The sequence below is a fragment of the Antechinus flavipes genome, chromosome 2, assembly GCF_016432865.1.
Source record: "Antechinus flavipes isolate AdamAnt ecotype Samford, QLD, Australia chromosome 2, AdamAnt_v2, whole genome shotgun sequence".
Lineage (NCBI taxonomy): Eukaryota > Metazoa > Chordata > Mammalia > Dasyuromorphia > Dasyuridae > Antechinus > Antechinus flavipes.
The window spans coordinates 439,498,953-439,519,418 of NC_067399.1; the positions used below are offsets into that span (position 1 = coordinate 439,498,953).

General features: G+C 36.9%; 1 protein-coding gene across 1 annotated transcript in view; it reads right to left on the reverse strand.

Moving 5' to 3' along the window:
• The window catches only part of NCOA6 (nuclear receptor coactivator 6), a 70,702-nt gene extending 50,814 nt beyond the window's left edge, over positions 1-19,888 (reverse strand). Inside the window, 3 exon segments of the mRNA XM_051979164.1 lie at positions 2,964-3,031; positions 12,319-12,469; positions 19,740-19,888. The gene's annotated coding sequence lies outside the window, so the exon portion shown is untranslated.
• Between the last annotated feature and the right edge of the window lie 578 nt (positions 19,889-20,466).

A 20,466-nucleotide genomic window follows, 5' to 3' on the forward strand; every position in this document is an offset into this window, starting at 1 on the left:
GGTATCATTTGCTTCTTTGTGTGAAGGATATCCAAAGAACAAAAAACCTGCAGCATTTTAAATTTTAAAATGTCTTTAAAATATCTTTTCCCACCTGGACACTATATGGAAGAAAAAAAATTATTGTTTGATTATTGGAAAAAATTAAAAAAAAAAAACAATGAATATGATGATGAAAACAGAAAAGCATGGGAAGACTTATATGAATAAATGCAAAATGAAGTAAATAACCAAGAAAATGACATACAAATTAACTGCAATAGTGCAAATGAGGAAAAAAAAAATTGAAACAATGCTTCAAAATTATATGACCAAATTTGGCTCAAAAAAAAAAAAAAAAAAAAAAAGAAACAAACAAGAAGGCACTCTTTTCTACTTCTTTGAAGAGGGTCTAAAAGTATACAACGTCAAGCTTTTTAAAATATGATGGTTAGTTTTGCTTAACTTTTATTCTTTATTATAAAGTATTGTTTTCTGGAAGAGAGGAAGGGATATGCTAAGAAATGTTAAGATATGCAAAAACAAAAAATGTCAATAAGAGTTTACTTTAGAATGAAAAATAAATAAATAAAAGTTATCTAGTACATCACAATTAGCAGTCATGCCAGCAGGCTAATAACCTTGTTCTAAAACAGTAGACACTCATTGCATTAAGATTTGGATGTTATATTTGCAAACATCTTTAATCAAAATAACTCCAAAACTATTGTATTCGATAACTGTATGCACTAAATAACAACCAAACATATAATAAAATTAAACATAAAATTAAAATGCACCAAGTTACACCAGATAAAAATTTAAATATCACAAATTTGTTAACTTACTCCATGCTTTTAATTATATAGATATAAACAAGAATATAAAAAAAATACAATACAAAGAACACATGATTAGGTCTTACAAAAGTTTTCTGAGGATAATTCTTTAAAATACATCATGTAATGTTTAAATTATAATCATCAATGTTTGTGTGTTACCAATCTTCTACTTGACCTGTTAACAATGAGAGCAAGGACCATATATCATCTAAACAAGGCACCACCTGGCACAGTGGATATTTAATAAATATTCAATGAATGAATGAAAGAGCAAAAGAATAAACTGAAAAAAAAAAAAGAATAAATAATCCAAGAATGACTTGATCTTGTCTTTTAGGTATAATCATTTCTTGCCATGTACTGAAGATTATTTTCCTAAAAAGGGATTTCCAAGAGGCAGCTAGGTGGCACAGTGGATCAAGCACCAGCCCTGACATCAGGAGGACCTGAGTTCAAATCTGACCTCAGACACCTAACACTTCTTGGCTATGTGACCCTGGGCAAGTCACTCAACCCCAATTGCCTCAGCAAAAGAAAAAAGAAAAAAAAAGGATTTCCATATTGTTGGAGAGTTGTAGCTAAATTCACTTCACTCATTTTGAGGCATTCCGGAAAGCATGGAAGGTCTGCTCACCAAACCTTATAATAGTACAACTTTTCAGTATTTGGACTTATAGACTCAGAGATTCAGAGTGGTAGGGTCATGGCTCATATCTTAGGTCATGCTAGCAGATGAAGTTCTGATCAACAACCAGGAAAGCACAATTTTCCAGAGTTACCTGTCCCAGCAACAACAACAATTAGATGCTGTTACCTATAAGTATTAGTGCATGTTTCTTTGCTGGACTCCAAAGACTACAATTATTTCTTCAACTTCTATAGTTATTTCTTATATTTCTATATAGTGCTTTACAATTTATAAAGTGCTTTTGAATTTACTCAATTATTTTTACTATAGTACCAGTAAAGATAAGCAGGACAAAGATAATTATTTCCCCTTACAAATTTGGGATCAAAGAAGTTAAATTTCTAGGGCCATATACATAAATGTAAAAGCCAAGAATCAAATCAAATTAAGGTCTTCTGACTTTAAATCTAGGACTTTTCCTATTATCTCATGAAGTAACTCTCTTATTAGTTTTAGTCAATAATCAAAATCATTAATCTAGCTTTACACTCCAGAGCTACAGACAATGAAAAGTAAAGTTACAGAATTTAGAACTAAATGATAATTTTTTTTAATTTTTTATTTAATAATTACTTTATATTGACACTCGTTTCTGTTCCGATTTTTTTTTTCCCCTCCCTCCCTCCACCCCCTCCCCTAGATGGCAAGCAGTCCTTTATATGTTGGATATGTTGCAGTATTAAATGATAATTTTAAGTCCAAATTCCCTTCTTTTATAAGATGAGACCCAAAAAAGTTAAGGTAACCAAGATTATACAAGTTGCAAGTAGCACAGTTAAAATTTGCACCCATGAAAATAGCTAATAAGCATTTACTTACCATGGGTCAGATACTGTACCTAAGGAATGTAAAAAGAAGCAAAAGATAGTACCTGCCCTCAAGGAGTCCACAATCAAACAAAATAAGTGCAAACAGGTTACATCACAGGATAAGTAAGAAATAATTAAACAGAGTTCAAAAAGGCCTCCTATAGAAGATGAAATTTTAATTGCAACTTAAGCCAGGAAACAGAGCAGACGAAGAAAACCATTGTAGGCATGGGAAATAGCCAGTCAGAGAAAATGCCTAAAGCCAAAAGATGGAGTATCTTGTTCATGAAATAGCCAAGAGACCAGTATCATTGAATCAAAATAAAGTGGAGAATTAAGGTGTAAGATACTGGTGCAAGATATTTTGACTCAAAAAAACTGTGTCCTTTCCAAGACATCAAGGTCTCATGCAGACAATAAGGTAATTTAAAAAGTTTCACAAAGATCTCTAGAAACCTTATTTAATAAAATAAAGAAAGAACACTTAAAAATGTTAAGGAGAGTAAGTAAAGTTTCAAAATTCTTTAAAATAGGTATTACTGTTACAATCCCTTTTAGTCAGGAAGAAATAAAAAGATAAAGACAACAACCATTATTTCCTAACTACTCACCCAAAGTCTCTCACATAGATAGGACTTCACTTACCAAAATGATATCTTGTCTTATCATTTAGCCAGATCGCTGTCTTTAACTCCAAACAAGCATTTGGGGACCTGTATTTTGCAGTAATAGTTGAAGAAGAAAGGGGGGGGAGGGGAGAGAAAACCATAATGTTACATGTTACAAAGGTGATCTACATTTATCACAGAAATCAATGTGAAGTAAACAAGCTTTTAATCAAGGCATTTTCTACAGATGATTACCTCAATATTTTAAAAATGATGCTAAAAATTTGATTTTCATTAAAGTTTTGAAAAATGAAATGGAATGAGGAAACACAGAGAGAATTCCTCTAAATTCAGTACCAGTGTAACAAGGACACTTCCCTATCTGGGGATAGTATGGTTCTTTTCACCAACTTTTGAATCGTAGAGTACAAAAAAAAAAAAAGGCCCATCACAGTAGATTAATAAAAAACTATCTGTCACTGAAGAACTGAAATACATATTCCAACCACAAAATGTTAATGTTTCAGTTTAACTTAAAAGGCACATAAAGTACCTGGGAGAATAATTAATATGAATCATTCAAAGGGACATAGCCATAAGAGATTTAATTTGAGACAGATCTTATCTTTCTAACTCCACTCCTAAGTTTATTAAACATTATTATGTATTTTTGGTTCTCAAGTCCAGAGGCCTCAGGGGCTAACTTAGGCAAATCACAGATCAAAACAAAGAACAATAATGTTTTGAATAACTGACAAAATGTCTGGTCAAGAAATTAGAATTTTAATGGTGAGATGATCATAAATAGTGACAATTATAGATTTCTTCTTTCTTGTTTTTTGTCCTTTTTTTTTTTTTTTTTTTTTTAAATTATAACTTTTTATTGACAGAGCCCATGCCTGGATAGTTTTTTTTTTTTTTTTACACATTATCCCTTGCACTCACTTCTGTTCCGACTTTTCCCCTCTCTCCCTTCACCCCCTCCCCCAAATGGCAAGCAGTCCTATACATGTTAAGTATGTCACAGTGTATCCTAGATACAATATATGTGTGCAGAACTGAATAGTTCACTTGTTGCACAGGGACAATTGGATTCAGAAGGTAAAAATAACCTGGGAAGAAAGACAAAAATGCAAGCAGTTTACATTCATTTCCCAGTGTTCTTTCTTTGGGTGTAGCTGCTTCTGTCCATCCTTGATCAATTGAAACTGAGTTAGATCTCTTTATCGAAGAGATCCACTTCCATCAGAATATATCCTCATACAGTATCATTACTGAGGTATATAATGATCTCCTGGTTCTGCTCATTTCACTTAGCATCAGTTCATGTAAGTCCCTCCAAGCCTCTCTGTATTCATCCTGCTGCTCATTTCTTACAGAACAATAATATTCCATAACATTCATATACCACAATTTATTCAACCATTCTCCAATTGATGGGCATCCATTCATTTTCCAGCTTCTAGCCACTACAAACAGGGCTGCCACAAACATTTTGGCACATATAGGTCTCTTTCCCTTCTTTAGTATCTCTTTGGGGTATAAGCCCAGTAGAAACACTACTGGATCAAGATTTTCTTCTTTCTTGATCTCTATCTCCAAGCTATAAGGTTTTCTCTTTTTCTTCTGAGTCCCCATAATAATTTACACATTTCACATATACTATCATATATTAGGTATACTGTGAAAAAACACAGGCCTTGAAATCAGATGACTTAAGTTAAAAGTTTCAGCTATCAAGATAACTGTTTAAATATGTATACCTATATTGGATTTAACATATATTTTTACTATGTTTAACATATATTGGATTACATGGCATCTAGAGAAGGGGGAGGGAAGGGATGAAAAATTGGAATACAAGGTTTTCAAAGGTCAATGTTGAAAAAATTATCCTTGCATATATTTTAAAAATAAAAAATTTCAAAAAAAGAGAGAGAGAAATGGAAAAGGATTATGGTCTGTGACAGGAATTTTAATATTCTGGATCAAAAAGATCTAGTGACAGGTGATAATGAAATAAAAGACTAAGCTTTCAAAAAAAAAAAAAAAAGTTTCAGCTATCCTTTTTACTATTCTTATAGGTTATCAATAAGTTGATTTTACCCATTTGAGTCTTACTTTCTTAATTTGTATAATGGGAGTAGTAATACTTATACTACTTAATTCACAGGATTTTTTGTGAAGTTGTCTGTAAAAAGTATGCTATAAGTACAAGATATTATTAACTACGCTCCACGAAAGAAGGGCAATGCCAAATATACTTCTGTACTTAACCCAAAGTTATATATATTTAATAATAATTATGCATTGAAATTGACCAAACAACAAAACAAAACCAAAAAAAAACCCACCTCAGGGAACATATTAACTATTAAGGTCAATAATTTTATCATCTTAGCTAGAGAAAAAATAAACTGATCTATTAAACCATTCATCTTAATACAGATTGACACATGTGGTTAAGAACTTGACCTTGTAATTCCAATAGTCTTAGGATGGAAAGTGCCATCTCTATCCAGAGAGAGAACTATAGTGAAGACTGAATGTGGATTAAAATATAGTATTTCCACCTTTTTTGTTGTTGCTGTTTGTCTGTTTGGTTTTTTTTCTTTCTCATGTTTTTTCCCCTCTTTGATATGACTTGTCTGCATGACAAACATGGAAACGTTTAGAAAAATTGCACATGTTTAGCCTATGAAGGATTGCTTGTCGTCTTGTGGAGAGGAGAGTAGGAGAAAAGTCTGGAACATAGGGTTTTCCAGGGTTGAATGCTGAAAACTATCTTTGCATATATTTGGAAAAATGGAATACTATTAATAATAAATAAAAGAACTTGACCTTGGCATACTAGGCCTGAAAACCAAAATCAAAAGCTCAAAGACAAAAGTTATCCCCCTCATACTAGATGCTGTATTACAAGGATAAATATTTTTTTAAATAATTTTTTATTGATAGAACGCATGCCAGGGTAATTTTTTACAGCATTATCCCTTGCATTCATTTCTGTTCCGATTTTTCCCCTCCCTCCCTCCACCCCTTCCCCCAGATGGCAAGAGTCCTTTACATGTTGAATGGGTTGCAGTATATCCTAGATACAATATATGTGTGCAGAACTGAACAGTTTTCTTGTTGCACAGGGAGAATTGAATTCAGAAGGTATAAATAATCCGGGAGGAAAAACATAAATGCAAGCAGTTTATATTCATTTCCAGTGTTCTTTCTCTGGGTGTAGCTGCTTCTGTCCATCTTTGATCAATTAAGGCTCTCTTTATCAAAGAGGTCCACTTCCATCAGAATACAAGGGATAAATATTTTGAATTAACAACAAATGTTACAATTTTCCAGACCTCTAAACAAAATTTATCGTCAGCTTAGAATTTTTATCCTCATACAATGTTTTGCAAGGGTGAATGTTGAAAATTATTCATGTACATGTTTTGAAAATAAAAAACTAATTTAAAAAATTAAATTAAAAATGAAAGAAAGAAAACCACAAATGCAGTCGCAGACATAAATGAACAATTTTGAAGAAGGAACCCGAATCACTTTAAATGCTTTAACTCTATGTGGAATAAAGACATTAAGATGAATGAATTTTTTAAAAAAGAATTTTTATCCTTTATGGTTAGGTAAAAAAAAAATCAAGATACTTTTAATGTATCATCAAAAATATCAAAAGCATGACATGCTTCTAGGCAACATCTCTGTTCTTTTTTTTCTTAAGTGGACCAATGCTTTCATTCTCATGGGGAACTCCTATTGGGAGTTCCTGATGTCATGGTCATCTTCCAGAAAGAAGGGCAATAATCAGTAGCTATCCCATTATAGACCAAGCAACACAGCTCACACGGTCAATTGACTGCTCACTCTCTCTTTTTCTCCTCTCTGCCCTCCTTTCCTCTCTCCCTTTCTTCCCTCCCACCCTTTTCCCCTTCCTACATGTGGTCTGGTTTGAAGAAATGTAAATTTGCTGAAACCTCATAGGATACCTTGGATTCACAGACTATATTTCTAAGGCTTCATCCTTAAGTCCCAAATCACTCTAGCTTTCATAGACTGGCCAACAATACATCTTAGGCCAAGCAACAAATGGTCTTTGGGGCCTGTTAATACTAATTATTTGTTTTGGCCATAAATCCTGAGGATTTTTTCCTCCCAGACCAATTTTTTTTAAACCAGGAAAAAAAAGCCATTCTTTACCTTTTTTTTTTCATACCTAACCCCAATCTCAGGCAAACTGAAGCCTGTTAAATAAAGACCATCGTTTACAAAGGCCAAGACTGGCATCCTGGGCCATCTCTAGGCGTTTTGATCTCTTATCTGGCCCCTAAGAAGAAAGTGAGGTTGGTGACTTGACACAGCTTTCCTTCCCTTAAATCTGCTTGCATGTCATGGCATGGCATCACCTCTTTGATGTCATGGTCGCTTTGAGAAGGAAAGGCAAACAACAAGTTACAGTGTTAGAGAGCTGCCTGAGACAGAAGAGTTCAACGACTGACCCAGGGGCAAAAGGCCAGTGGTCTGGCAGGAACGAGGTCTTTCTGACTGAGGTCAACTCTATTTACTATGCCAAGCTACCTCCAAGATAATAAGAAATGCTTTTCAATTAAGCAATCAAAATTTGCATGTAAACTTGGTAAAATTATACAGTGTGTACTTTGCCAGGTTAGGGAAGTACAAAGATAAATTAGATACTGACCTCTTCCTTCAGTGACATTTACATAAACAAGCACAATATCAAACAATAAGGTAAGCACAAGGAGGTTTAAGCCAGGTGTTATGTGAGCTCTATAGAAGGCAAAGGTCTTGGAGAATGGGCAGGCTTCCCAAAGTACAGAAGAGGGGAAATGATAGAGGGCATTTCAAGTGTAAAAAGTTGTATTAAAAACCTGGGGAAAGCACAGGACATGAAAAAGAAATTGGGGGATAATTCAGTTGGTTGGAGCACAGGAAGAGAGTTGTGTGAGACTTGAGACTGATTCAGAAAGGTGGGGTGCTGCTGCCTGGAAAAGTAGAATAAACCTTAGGCTTAGGACTAGGGTCGGTAACACTTAGATCCTGCCCCATGGCCTCTCCCTCTTTTTTCTCTACCAATAATTACTGAGGATTAATTGTATATAGAAACAATTCCTTGGATAATTTTCTTCAGTTGTTATCCTTCTTTAAGCACAGAATTTCTAGATTTTAAAATCTATATAGTCTATATCTAACATAGACGATAAAAGTGTAATGAAGGCTACTGAACAACACAGAACTATCTTTGAATGATCATATATGCTAAACTGTAAGCTGAGTCTTTATCTGCTTGTTGAGATTTGCCAAGGAAATCATGGTTCCAGTCTTCAGGGGAAAAAAATGTAATACAAGAGGATCAGGGATCATAAAACCACAACGCCCTAATGCTGGAAGAGAGATCAGAGGATGTCTTGTCCAAGAGTTACTGAAACATGAATCTTCTCTGTATCCTCCCTGGCAAGTCCTTGAGTCTATGCTGTAGTATATTTGATAATAGGAACCTCATACCACTACTCACTTTTCAGATTGGCTAAGATGATAGGAAAAGATCATGATGAATTTTGGAAAAGGATGTAAGAAAACTGGGACACTGATACATTGTTGGTGGAGTCGTGAATGGATCTAACCATTCTGGAGAGCAATTTGGAACTATGCTCAAAAAGTTATCAAACTGGAAATACCCTTTGATCCAGCAGTGTTTCTATTGGGCTTGTATCCCAAAGAAATCTTCAAGAAGGGAAAGGGACCCACATGTGCAAAAATGTTTGTGGCAGCCCTTTTGTAGCGGCCAGAAACTGGAAACTGAGTGGATTGCTCATCAGTTGGATAATGGCTGAATAAATTATAGTATATGAATATTATGGAATATTATTGTTCTGTAAGAAACAACCAGCAGGATGATTTCAGAGAGGTTTGGAGAGACTAACATGAACTGATGCTGAGTGAAATGAGCAGACCTAGGAGATAATTGTACATGACAACAAGAGTATATAACAATCAATTCTGATGGACGTAGCTCTTTCCAACAATGAGATGATTCAGACCAGTTCCAATGATCTTGCAATGAAGAGAATCATCTACACCCAGAGAGAGGACTGTGGGAACTGAGTGTGGTTCACAACATAGCATTTTCACTCTTTTTGTTGTTGTTTGCATTTTATTTTCTTTCTCATTTTTTTTTCCTTTTTGATTTGATTTTTCTTGTGCAATATAAAGTATATAAATATATATGCATATATTGGATTTAATTATTTTTACCATATTGATAACATTGAATTACTTGCCATCTAGGGGAGAGGGTGGGGGGAAGGTAGGGAAAAATTGGAACACAAGGTTTTGCAAGGGTTAATGTTGAAAAATTATCCATGCATGTTTTGAGAATTAAAAAGCTAAAATTTAAAAAATAGGAATTTCAAATTTTAGAGACAGCCTATTCCAATTTTAAATAACTAATTGTTAGAAAATTCCTTCTTATTGAGGAATCTATGGAGGATAAATCATTTCTCCATAAGACAATCTTTTTCATGGGTTGAAAACATAGCACAATAGTGGTTATCCCTTTGTCCCTTTACATTATTCTCACTGCAAGAGAATATTGGGGGAAGAGTGAACAAGTGATAGAAAAAAAAAGTCATCTAATTTCATGGCCTAGGGAATTTATTAGTTTTCTTATTGCAAGGAAGTCCAAACCACCTAATGAAAGTGTCCTTTAGTCCTTCAGAGGTATAAGGAAAAAATAAGTATCTTACATCAGAATTCTTTTGATTGAGAAACTTAAAAATTCAAGAGACCCATGCTTTTTCCCTTTTGGTCTGATTTTTCTGGAACAACATGACAAATATGGAAATATATTTAAAAGGATTGCACATATTTAACATATCAGATTGCTTGCTGTCTTGGGCAAGGGAGCGGTAAGGGAGGGAAGGAGAATACAGTCTTGCAGGAATGACTGCTGAAAGTTATCTTTATATGTATTTGGAAAAAATAAAAAACTACTGGAGAAAAAAAGAAATTCAAAAGGCCTTATGCAATTATCTATTCCAATCATTACCTGAAGCACAAAGTCCTTCAATAGTCTTCAGCTGAAAAGTCTTTTTTCTTCCCATGTCTTTCTATCCACTAAGAAGTGCTAGTTAAGGCACACAGATGACAGGAGAATGCAAGCAAGTGCCTCTGGTCTCTTGTCAATGCTCCACTATATATGTTTCATAAGCACTACAGTGCAACACACACAGGAACTCAAAAGTAATTTATTATTGGTTCCCTTCAGTTTCACACAGAGAAGATATTCTCCTTCACACTAAACATCTTTATTGCTTCCTGAGTACAAATTTATACCACCTGAGTACAAATTCCTCCCCCCCCCCAAACTTCTTTCCATCAACAATAATTCCACAACTTCAGGATGCTGCCTGAGGCACCAACTAGACATTTTTAAATGACTTGCCCAGGCCCACAGAGCTAAGTGTAGGAGGCAGGACTTGAATTTGGGTCTCCCAGTCTCAGAGGCCAGATTTCTAAGCATTATACCATGCTGCATTCTTTCATAAAAAATATCAAAGACGAAAATTTTACCCTATCATGTGAATGAATTATTATTTTTATTTCTACAGTTGAAAGTACTCTAGAAGTCACCTGAACCAACCAATATTGAATACAGCGAAGGAAATCCTTTAATATTCCCACTACCACCACCATTTTTCAGCTTATTTTTATTTGTAGATTAGAATATAAATTCTGAGGACAGAAACTTTCTTTTTATATGTATTAGCATTAGTATGATTAGTACTTCGAATGGCACATTAGCCACTAATAAATACTTGTTTCTGTCATTCTCAAGATACAAACACTTCTAGCTTTTCTGCAGGCTTTTACAAAGAGTGATTTAATGACAATTTATGTGAATTTGCCAGAGGAAGTGGAGGAGGGAAGGCGGCAAAAAGGGGGTCATTACTTAAGGTTCAAGGACAGTTGGGAGCTAGAGACAAAAGATGGGCAAGGGGAGAGAGCATAGAGCACTTAGTTGAGGGCAGGATGGGAAAGAAGGGGAGAAAGGGAAAGGAAGAGAGAGAGGAGGGAAGGAGGGGGAGGGGAGGAGAAGAGAGAACGAAAGAGAGCGCACACACAGAGCGAAGACATGCATAGTATTTTGTAATAAAGTTGACAGGTGAGTTTTTTTTTAAATGTAAATTTCTTTCAGAATTCTTTATGTAAAGTCAAATTTGTGTAATGCAAATTTACATAAAGTGAAAAATGTATTAAGAAAATCACTTTATTTAGTACAGCAAACAAAAGCAAAAACAAACAAACAAAAACACTGCTGGGTTCAAATCCTTGCAACCTCTGTGACTATGTAATTTTCTCATATGTAAAATCAGCTTGGCCTCAAGATCCCTTCTTTCTAAGATCCTTTCCAGATCTATTACTATGATTTGTGACCTGTCAAAGTCTCAGTTTTCTCATCAATAAAAAGAAAGCTCTATTTCTAAGGTCCTTGTGAGTTTTAAAACCCTTAATGGTATGTATGGCTATCCAGACTCTGCCTGAGCTTCTATTTGAATATTTTCCTTAACAGGAAGCATTCTCACTCCACTGATAAATTTGTTTAATATTTAAAGGTTTTTTTTTCCCTTACATTTAAATGTGTTTCTTAAATTTTGTGCCATAAAAATGCCCATATTAGAACAGTGACCCGTACAAATAATTAGAAGGGATTTTATTTCATTTGATCTATGAACACATCAGGATGCTAATACTAACTCCATTTCACAAATTAGACATTGAGGAAAATTCAGAGATCAGGAAACCAAGTCCAAGACTTTTTTTTAAATTAAAATGTACCTTCAGATATTTAATAACTGTTATCACATTTCTTCTTACTATTTTTTTTCTACTGCTCTTGGGATGAGATGACATAGTTCCTAAGGCCTCACTATCCTTCCACCTTAAGGATCTTTCTTGTTTCCTACTTTTTCAAATGATTTTCACTACAATAGTGAAAATCCCTCTTTCATTGTGTCCCATAATGCTAAGCAGTATGATACATTGGAAATAACCAAGGACTTGGGAGTCAGGAAGGCTTTCATTCAAATGTTACCTTTGATACCAATACTGATGTGATCCTGGGGAAGTCACCAAATCATATAACCTTTCAGAGCCTAAGTTATATTACATGTGAAATGGGAATAATAGTGGAACTTTAGAGGCTGTTGTTTAAGGATCAAATGACAGTGTACATAAAGTGTTCTGCAAACAGTAAAGCACTATATAAATGTAAACTATTACCTTTTAATGTCATGAATCACTTTATTTAGCATAACTATTTCTGAATTAACCTTAGAAAGAGGTTTGTTTTTACATGCCTCCAAACTCACCTGGCAGTTCTCTATCTCCACAATCTCCAATTTTCTGGTAGGGCCACCCTCCTTCATCCATATGTGCCAAAATTTGGCCAGAGAAGACATTCTAAACCCTGAAGATCTCTGCAGCAGGCCCAGAAGGGTGGGGGATGGGGAAGTCCTGAAGCTGCAAAGCAGAAGAAAATGAGTCTGCAAAGTGCTTAATGTGAAACTCAGCTAACCTACATCATCATACTCATACACAAAAACTGTTAAGGTAGCCAACAACTAGCCAGAAAATGTAACAGATTTACCAGTATTTCTATATAGCTGTTATCATTATGATTACATTTTGACCCTACCATCTGAGTACCAACTAGATGTACCATAATGAAGAAGTTGAAATAGAAATCAAGAAAATAAACTTGGAAAAATGACTAAGTACACCCTGAAGAAACCCTGGCTGCTAACACTCAATTTTATAAGGGTTGAAGGATCTATAATCAGATATCTTAAAGAAGTCGGACAATATCATTCTCCAAAAAAGGCAACTAAGAGGACATCAGCAACTATAAATTCACTTGCCTACTTTCAGATCAATATAAAATATTATAAAAATAATGTACATATACAGGTAATCTTGATGTACAAGAAGGGAACAGGCAGGCTTTCAATTAAGATTGTCTATGGCCACAAATGTGACTGAAAAGTATAATGATAACATTTATATAGTGATTATTATATGTGCCAGGCACTATGCTAAGTACTCTACAAATATTATTTCATTTGATCCTCATAACAATGTTGGGAGGTAGATGTTATTATTATCCCCATTTTACAGATGAGGAAACTGAAGCAAATAGAAATTAAGTAGCTTGCCCATGGTCATATAGCTAATAAATATCTGAAGCCAGATTTAATCACAGTATTATCAGGTATTATCTATTGTGATGTCTAGCTGCCAGATTTCTTATGTTTACTTCTTGTTTTTAAAGCACCTGATGAGGGAGAGCAAATATGACTTATCCACCAAGATTCATGCATTTGTTAAAAACACAGGATTATTGGACTGAAAAAAAAAAAATAACCCACATAAATAACTTTGTTCAATCCTTTAATCAATCTCAAAGTGGCATAAAACAGGAAAGCCAATTCACTAAAGTATTAGCTCCTGTTATAAAAGATTTTTTGACAAAATCCCAATGAAAGGGATCCCTTTATGAATGAGGTAGTCCAGAAATTTCTATCTCCAGGAAAGACTATACTGGCCTCTTCATTGAGAATTAGGGAGGAGGGAGATTGCAAAAATTTGGTAACAGTAAAAGATATTAAATATTCTATTAAGATTTAATTCTTTATGTAAAAATAAATAAGCTCATCCAACTCATTAATATTAAAATTTGCTTTCATCTTTAATAGTAAAAATCATAAATATACCCAAGAATTGTTTTAAGATAAATTTATGACTTACTATCAGTAAATGGTTTGATCTGTATACCTCTTTTATATACCTATATACTCCAGATAGTGTAAAAATTTCTCTTGCAAAAAGGGGTCACCCGTGGAAAAAGTTTAAGTCCTGAGGCAGCTACATTACATATGCAGCTATTTCAAGTTAAAGAAGTGAACAACAAAACTGAGATCCTCTCTATAGTAAAAGAAATGGGTAACTAATGTATCTAATTTTATGGTCCAGATCCTATATTTAAACATACAAGAAAAGAAAAAATACTTCCATCCCTCCACCTTTGTTTTCACTGCCCCTTTTCTGAAACCAGAGTTCCAAATTGCAGGGGCTAAAAGAACTCTTAAAACACCAACTAATTCAGAGATTCTTAACCTGAGGGGTTTTTGTTTGTTTATTTTAATGTTTTGATCATTGAAATTCAGGATGATTGGTTTCCTTGGTAAGCATATGTATTTTATTTTATGCATTTAAGAACATGATTCTGAGAAGAGGTCTATTTTAAATTTCACCTAATTGCCAAAAGAATCTATGGCAGAAAAAATATTTGTGGCAGCCCTTTTCGTAGTAGCTAGAAACTGGAAATTGAATGGATGCCCTTCAATTAGAGAATGGCTGAATAAATTGTGGTATATAAATGTTATGGAATATTATTGTTCTGTAAGAAATGACCAGCAGGATGATTTCAGAAAGCCTGGAGAGACTTACATGAACTGATGCTAAGTGAAATGAGTAGAACCAAATCATTATACACTTCAACAATAATACTATATGATGATCAATCCTGATGGTTGTGGCTCTTTTCAACAATGAGATAAACCAAATCAGTTCTAATTGTTCAGTAATGAAGACAACCCGCTACACCCAGTAAAAGAACTATGGGAAATGAATGTGGACCACAACATAGCATTTCCACTCCTTCTGTTAGTGTCCGCTTGCATTTTTGTTTTCCTTCTCAGGTTATTTTTACCTTATTTCTAAATGTGATTTTTCTTGTGCAGCAAGATAACTGTATAAATATGTATGTATGTATGTGTGTGGGACTACCTGCCATCTAGGGGAGGAGGTGGGGAGAAGAAGGGGAAAAGTTGGAACAGCAGGTTTTGTAAGGGTCAATGCTGAAAAATTACCCATGCATATGTCCTGTAAATAAAAAGCTATAACAAAATAAATTTTTAAAAGAAAGAGAGAGAGAAAGTGAGTGTGTGTGTGTGAAAGTGTGTGTGTGTGTCTATGGCAGGAAAAAAAAAAAAAAAAACAAAACAAAACGGTAAAAGGATCCCTGAACTAGAGAATAAAATTTGAACTCCTTAATCTAGTACATCTTGGTTAGGACTTAATAAGTCCCTTCTACATACATCTTGCCTTTCTGAATTTTATAGTACCCTCATTCCATGTACTCTACAATCCAGCCAAACTGGACTACTAGTGTTCTCAAATTTGCCATGCCATCTCCTTCCTCCATATAATCTATTCTCCAAGCATGGAATTAATTTACCTCTTCATTTCTGTTTTTCAGAATCCTTCAAAATTTGGAAGGTTCCAATTCAGATGCATTTCCAAATTGCACCTCTAATTCCTCTCACCCCAGGTGAAAGTCTTCTTTTCCTCCTCCAATTTTCCTACGGCATCTTTTCTGAATCTCTCTTTTATCACATATTGTACTTGTGTAAGTCATATCACCCAACAAATTATAAGCTTTTTGAATGAATGAAAAAGCATTTATTACTGACTATGTAATAGGTACAATCCTAAACACTGGGGATATATATACAAAAACAAACAAACCACAAGACAATCTGCCCTCAAAGAGCTCACATTCTCTAATGGGGGAAGCTATCTATCTATCTATCTATATATGTATGTATGTATATATATGTATATATACATATATATATATATATATATATATATATATATATATATATGAATGAAAGTGTTCTGGTCAAGGAAGATGGTCAAGATGTCATTTTGTATGTGTATATATGAATGAAAGTGTTCTGGTCAAGGAAGATGGTCAAGATGTCATTTTGTAACTTTATAGCCTTAGCATCTAATACAGGTACTTACTAATATATTTTTTAAATGAATTCAGTTATTTACTCATTCAATGAACACTTCTTAAGCATCTATTATATAAATGAACACTGTGTTACATGCAGGAAAGATTAGTTTAGATAAAATAAGTTTGTATAATTTTCCTACTGAAATTTACATCTTAGCAGTGGAATAAAAATATTACACAGTAAGTGCATTACAGATCTGTAGAAGTTCAACTAGCTCATTTTACAGATAAAGGAGCTGAGGCCTAGAGAGATAAAGTGGCTTACCCAAATTCTTATGCGTTTCAACTGGGAGAACCTGGATACTTAGAGCCAGACCTTCTGGCTCCAAATTAACTTCTTTTCTACTCCATAAACTTTAACTTTTATCAAAACCAATTAAATCAAAGCAGTTTGGGAATAATCACATCACTGTCAAAAGGGATTACAACTGCACAGGAAAATTATAAAGGTTATAATGTGGTGAAAGCACTGATTTTGAGTATTTGAAGAGAAAAATAAAACTTAAATTCAACTAATTAAAATCTTTCAAAGCAAAAATAAATTGTTTCTATCCTTGACTCCATTGCTCCTAAAATACTTAATAGTAGCCCTACGCAAGTGAAATATTTAACGTATTTTCTGAGGAAGTGAACTTTTTTAAATGTAAGAAATTTTGCATCCCCCTCAAACAAGAAAGGCAATCTAGTATAAAGGATAGTGAACTGGACTTACAGTAAGGAAGACTCCAAATCAAATACTGTATTATTTATTAGATGTACGATTCTGAACAAGTCACAACCTCCATCAACCTTAGTTTTCTCATTTGTAAAATGGAGATAAGAATAGGATCTTATTCACCAAGTTATGAGGATCAAATAAGATGATATATGTAAAGCAATTACAAACTTTAAAGTGCTGCGATAAATTCGAGTTAGAAAGGTGCCAAAAATGGTGTGAAATTTAAAAATCGTTACTGATCAGGGAAAACAATGAATGAGGTGACAACTGAGTTGAGAACTAAAGGGTTAGTAAGGATTCAACACGAAGATAATGAGGACAATCAGTATTTGTTATCCAATTTGTTCTAAGTATTCTATGAAGAGAGGGAAACAAAAAGAAACAAGAATGAATAGGTAGGAAGCCCCCAAATGTAAAAAGCCTAGAATTCCTGGCAAAGAAATCTGAACTTTATGGTAGGCAACAAAGAACTTTTTAAGCAGAAGAGCTACCACATGAGAAAACATTTTCTGGCAGTAATAGGGTGGATTTGAGAAGGTAGGAGGCCCCTAAAAGAGAAATAGTGAATAGAAATGACCTATACGAGGGTGATAACATTAGTAAGAAGAGAATGGATGAATGAGATATCACAGAGGAATGGGTAGAACTTGGAATCTAGTTGGATATGAGAGATGAGGAAAAGTTGACTAACCCCAAAGTTTTGAATATAGGAGGCACGATGAATGGTGGTAGATCAGACTAAAACAGGGAAGACAGGAGGAGAGCCCAAGAAAAGAAATAAGCTTGGTTTTGAACATGTTAGTCTGAGATGCCAAGAGGACATGTAGGTGAAGCTTTATTGTAGATAGTTGGAGATGCAGATGTAGAGGTCAGAACACAGTCAGGACTGAAGATAGAGATTTGGGAATTATCTGCATAGAGGTAGTAGTTGAAGTAGTGGGAGTGAATGTTCGCTTGTCAATAGAAAATGCAGAGAGAAGTTTGGGCTGAATACAGATGAATGGGATACATTCATTAAGACATAGAGACCAAGGTGAAGAGGTTGTGAAGGGCACGGAAAAAAGATGTGAAAAGTCAAAACAAAACAAAACCCAGCTGGAATATAGTGTCTCTGAAGCCAGTGGGGAAGAATATTCAATAAAAGAGGGTATTCAAAACCCTCTTAAAAGACACTAACAAGTTCAAGGATTGGAAACCATTAGATATGATTACAATGATGATTCCAGGCAGAAAAGTTTGAGAACTAAAATCACATCTTAAAGGAGAAAATGGGTAATGAGGATGTGTAGTTATCTGGTATAGACAACTTTTCAAGATATTTTAGCAGCATAAGAGAAAACGATGGGATGGTAGTTACATAGGAAGTGGATGTCAAAATGAACATATTTGTGAACTGAGGAAAAGGTACCAGTGGAGGAGAGATTGAAGAGACTAAGAGAGCAGCCTTCTGAAATAAGGTGTTAAAAGAAAATGAGATCAGGTAAAAGGGTAAGCTTTAGTAAAAAGTCAGAATTAACTTACTTCTGGTGCTTACAGAAAAGGAGATAGATTATGAGGAATTTTAAAGTCACTAAGGGTGTTCTTTTTAGTCAAAGAATAGGAGGATGAGAAAAGCTTAGAACCAGTGACTTTGAGGAAAGTGAGATGATAAAATTTAGGCAGAGAACAGTACTCCAATCTTCTAATTTTACAGATGTGAAAACTGAGACAAAAAGAAATATTAAAGTGATTTTGTCTTAAATCACATAGGAGTGGCAGAGCCTGCCAGGTATGGTCCAATGCCTTTTCAAGACCATTGTGCTGCTTCACACAATTGATTTGTTTTTCCAAATTTCAAAATTTCCCAAATGTACAAGTTTAATAATAATATAATTTATCCACTCAAAATCTTTCAATTGCTCTTTAAGGCTACACTAGTAACTCCTCTCTAGCTTTTTAAAGCCCTTCACAATCTGGCCCCATTTTATCTCTCCAACCTTGTTATACATTACTCCCCTTCCCACAGTCTACAGTACAACCAAACTTCCCTCAGTTCTTCATACGCGGCACCTCCACTTAGAATTTGCGTCTTTGGACTACACCCCCTCATGCCTGGAATACAGCTTCACTTCCTCCAAGAACAGATCAATCAAGACCTTCTACCCAACCTTTCCTCCTAACACCCCCAACTGCAGCGCCCTCCTTCCCTAATTCATTTCTTTGAATTTATTCTGTATATCTTTATACAAGGTGTTCAAAAGTCTCCGTGAAGTTTTAAGCCTTTAAAGTTAGATTTCAAGCTCTCTGAGGACAAGGCCCTTTTCTTCTGTGTATTCTCGGCACTTTGTACCGTGCTCTGAGCAACTGCAATACACGTTTCAGTAACATTAATTCAGTGGACTCGGAGTGAGCTCCGTCCACTGACATTCCCGATTCCATGCTCTTGGGCTCCATATCACTAATTCTGCTCCTGGCTTCCTCACCCCTTACAATGATGACCTCCCCGAGTGACCCTTACTTGGATGCGGGGATGGGGGGGTGTTCTCCCCCGGAGAGTGCCCTGGGTGATTACCCCCACACAATGCCATCACTCTTTTGTACATACAACATAGCCAGGCCCCGGGCATTTCGAGGCTTCATTTCTTCTCCCCACTTTTAAGGGATTAGGAAACCTCAGAGGGTTAGCATGCTCCTTTGTAGCGCCCGCTGTCAAACTCCCCGCCCAGGGATCTATCTCAGTAGTCCTCCCAAATCCTTCCTTCCCCTTCCTTCCCCTCCTCCATCTCCCCGGAGCACATTAGCGCACACACACCCGGCCCGGTAAACCCGGCACACAATGAGGTGGGCCTGCCCTGCCTGCCCGCCCGGGTCGGGGCTTGGACACCTGCCTCCCCCGGCCCGGCTAAGGGTTTGGGAGGCGGAGCTCGAGCTCGGGCACCACAGAGAAGCAACCCCCCTTCCCCGCTGCAGGCCTGACCCTGCCCCCCCACACACACTCCAGCCCCGACCCCCCGCAGGCCGGGGCCAGCTCCCCAACATGGCGGCGGCGGCGGGGACACGAGCGAGCCCGGCGGCGGGCGGGTGGCTGCTCCTGGCCCGACCGAGCCTGTCATCCGCCCCGCGCGGCGGCGCCATTTTCCCGGGGCCAGGAACGAAGCGAGTCCCATTCGCGTCCCGTCCCGTCCCACCCCACCCCCCGGACCCGGCCCGAGCTCCAACCTCTGTCTCACCTGCGGCCCGGCCAGGGGCCTCCGACGGCGGCCCACTCCGGCCCGTGGCCTGCGAGCGCCGCTCTGTCCGTCTCCGCGGCCCGGAGAGCCGGACAGCGGGACACCGGGACTCCCGGACCCGGCAGCGGCCTCAGACCCGGCGGGGAGGGGGAGGGGAGGGGACCGGGGCCCGGGAGGGGGAGGGGAAGGGGAGAGGGAGGGGGAGGAGCGGGGCGGGGCCGGGCAGGCGGGGGCCCCGTGCACGTGACCGGAGCGAACGTCCCCGGGAGCTCGGGGCGGCCGCACGCACGCGCGCCCGGGCCCGGCCCGCCCCACCCCACCCCACCCCGCCCTGATCCCTCCTGGATGGAGCTCCTATTTCCCCCCTACCTCCACCTCCCGATCCTCAGCAGTTTTTTTATTTCTCGTGAGCCCCAAGTTCTTCGCTAGCTTTGAACCCTTGGTCTCTTTTCTCCGGGCAAAATTCCGCATTCCTCGATTCCCCGTAGTCCGGGGCCCACAGTACCCTCCCTCTTTTCGCAATCCTCTGCTTGAGTGGACGGTGTCTCCTCTGGTTTGCCTTCTTAAGGAAATGGTGGCGAAGATTCGATCGTGTTCTGCCTGGCTGGTTGGTTCTTCAGAACCCAGGCCCTCTGCGCTTGACCCATAGTCTGCCCTCCACAAATGCTGAGGAGGCAGTGGCAGACCCGGCCCAAAATCTACTCCCTACGGACCGTGCCTTTCGGAG